Source organism: Gossypium hirsutum, chromosome D03, assembly GCF_007990345.1.
Source record: "Gossypium hirsutum isolate 1008001.06 chromosome D03, Gossypium_hirsutum_v2.1, whole genome shotgun sequence".
NCBI lineage: Eukaryota > Viridiplantae > Streptophyta > Magnoliopsida > Malvales > Malvaceae > Gossypium > Gossypium hirsutum.
The window spans coordinates 13,683,634-13,687,045 of NC_053439.1; the positions used below are offsets into that span (position 1 = coordinate 13,683,634).

General features: G+C 32.6%; 1 pseudogene; it reads left to right on the forward strand.

Annotated features, from left to right (window-relative positions):
* Positions 1-1,545: 1,545 nt before the first annotated feature.
* Positions 1,546-3,210, forward strand: LOC107950812 (polygalacturonase-like; annotated as a pseudogene).
* The last annotated feature ends 202 nt before the right edge of the window (positions 3,211-3,412 follow it).

Below are 3,412 nucleotides of genomic sequence, written 5' to 3' on the forward strand. Positions count from 1 at the left end.
CCTAAATTTCCCAAAATTAGGCTTGGTAATTGCATATATTTTACTAGTTTTTCCATTGATAACTATGGGTAGTAATAGACGACAATTCATGTAATTTTTCAAAATAAATTATTTATTAATTTAAATTATTTAAATTATTTTTTATTAATATTTTTGTATTAGTGGAAAGAGCTATTAAAGTAAGCCTTAACCTTTCGGCTGGCAGTGTGGTTGTTGACAATTATATGGCTAAAAATCAACCCTCTCTTCCCGCTTCATCTTCCTTCTCATTGAATTTTATATTTGCCGACATAGTACCGGCCTGTGGACGCCAATGAGACGCGAATGAGCATCGTCTTTTCCGAAATAATAATGCATTGCTTGGCTCTTCTACTAAGGGTTCGATTTCCCATTTTTTGGAGCTTTCGGGCATCTTTAGTTTGCCTATTTTTGCTTAAGCTTTTCACATTTATTGGGTGCTTGAGGTGTGTCCATTGTAACAGCAGTGAGGGCATGACAAAACTTTACACATCAAGGTCTAACCTTCTCAGCCCTAATGGCTAAACACTAACATATGATAGAGTTTTCAGCTCGATGCAAAGAGAGTATGATTTTCTTTTGTAATTCATTTTTTATTTACATCTTATTGTGTACATTTATCCGAGATTTCATCCTCACTTGTAATTTTTTTCGTTGAATGGATATTTTTTTTTCAAAACCTTACCATTGAATTGAAATAAAATAAAAGCATACTTGCATATTATGTTTATTCTTTAAAAAATGAAAAACAAAGATATTTAGTAGCATTATAACTACAATTGTAGACCATTGCTGGTACATGAAATAATTTTATGAAATTGCTATGAGACTTTGAATTCAAGTAATCTACCCAACAGAGTTGGTGCCCCTTGGCTTATGACACCAACTCAGTCAAGGCAAGCTCTGTTTGTTTCATTGAAAATGGTTTCAGAAAAATATTTTCTACATTTCGCTATGTTTGTTTCATGGAAAACAATTTGGTTAATGGACAATAACTTATAATTTTCAATATTATTAAACATACATAATTAATTATCTATTTCTAACCATGTAATAAATTATTCATATAATATAGAAAATAAATTAATAATGGATAATTTTATTCATCGTTTTTTATACAATGCCTAGAACTACTCATAACTCCTCTCCAACCCTTAAAATAGAAGAGCATTAATGCCCTTCAACATGCTCGAACCCACGGTCTCCTGCACGTGCAACAATGCCGATGCCAATTGAGCTAAGTCGACAATTTTATTCATCATTTTCATTTCTATATAGAAACCTTAAATAGATATATTATGTCAAGTGTTAGTTAATTATTTTTACTATATCAAGTTTGTTGGAAAATGAACGAGCAAATTCCCTTCCAAAAAGAAAAGGAAGTGCTAATTATAGTAAGTAAAACTTGGTCATATTATTTACCCACGCTAGTTAAAATAGAAAATGTTTATTTGGTTGTAATTCGGCCTTACTATCTCTATATAAGATGGTTTGAAACAAAACAAAAGACATAAATCATTCTCTCTTTGAAGTAAATAAAAATAAAGTATGGCTATTCAATTTAATTGTGTTTCATCCATGTTAATACTAGTACTTTTATCCATATCATCCGTTGAAGGTCAAGGAGGAGGAGGTGGTGGTGTTATTGATGTTGTTGCAAAGTTTGGTGCAAAGGCAGACGAGAAAACAAATTTGAGTAAGGTAAGCAAAAGATCATATGATTTTATAGTCAGCAGATAAAAGTATGCATAACTATTTTTCAAATCTCTTATCTTTATATGTATCTTTTTTTATTTTTTATTATTTTGTTTTAGCCATTGTTGGATGCTTGGAAAGAAGCATGTGCCACGACATCTCCAGCAAAAATTGTGATTCCAAAAGGGATATATTTTTTAAGTACAGCTACCTTAGATGGTCCTTGCAAGGCTCCTATTGAGCTTCAAGTTGAAGGCACTGTGAAGGCTCTGGCAAACCCTGGTGCTTTCAAGGAGCCTAAATGGATTACCTTCAATAGAATTGAAAATTTCAAATTGTTTGGCGGAGGACTTTTCGACGGCCAGGGAACCACTGCTTATAAAAGGGAAGGCTGCAAAAACCATGATTATTGTGGTTCACTTCCTATTGTAAGTTATTTTCTTATCGAGAAGTTATGACTTTAGTTTTTATAAATAGAATTAAGTAATAATTATTTTTTGTTTCATTCTGGAATTAAACAGAACCCAAGGTTTGATTTTTTAACCAACGCAATGATACAAGATATAACTACCAAAGACAACAAGCAGTTCCACGTTAATGTTCTAGGCTGCAAAAACATTACTTTCGAACATTTCACCGTATCTGCACCAGATGAAAGCCCAAACACAGATGGGATTCACATCGGGGATCAGATGGGGTCAATGTTCTTAACTCGGAGATAAAAACTGGTGATGATTGTGTTTCAATTGGGGATGGTTCCAAAAATTTGGTTATCAATGGAGTAACCTGTGGACCAGGACATGGTATCAGTATTGGCAGTCTCGGATTGTTTAAAAATGAAGAACCCGTTGATGGAGTTACAGTAAAAAACTGCTCCTTCACTAACACTTCCAATGGTGTTAGAATCAAAACTTGGCCAGGTGCTGAACGCGGCACTTGTTCTAACATTCACTTTGAGGATATTACCGTGACCAATGTCAGTTCTCCTATTATAATTGATCAGAAATATTGCCCGTGGAACAAATGCAAAATAAATGTATGTACATATTTATCAAAATCGTAAGAGAGCAAAAAGAGTTAATCGGTCATTGAATCATTATTTTGTTGATGCAGGAAGAATCAAAAGTTAAACTAAGCAACATTAGTTTCAAAAACATTCACGGCACTTCTGCACTTCCAGAAGCCGTGAAGATTATTTGCAGCGCTACTTTGCCGTGTGAAAATGTGGAACTTGCCGACATTGAAATTACGCACAGTGGACCGACTGGACCTGCAGTATCACAATGTTCGAATGTGAAGCCTAAAGTTAGTGGAAAGCAAAATCCAGCTCCATGTTCCGCCCCTCTCCCAGCAAAACCTACCCCGACCGCTTAATCAATAGCATAGGTATAAATTTTTTTGATGAGGTTGTAACTCTTATAATTATATTTCTTTTGCAATTAAATTTTGTTTTGTTTTACATTCTATGGTATTAATAATATTTTTCTTAAACTTAATTTTTTTTAAAAATAGACTTCAACAAAAAATATTGCAATGTGATAACATTTTATGCATTTAGGCTTACGATATAATTATTTTCAAAATACTATTCAACCAGATACTATTTAATTATTATTATTTATTTATATAAATTTGCTGTGCTTTTATTTATAAGTTAGCATAATAAAAATTTTAATAACCAATATTTATACATTGTATT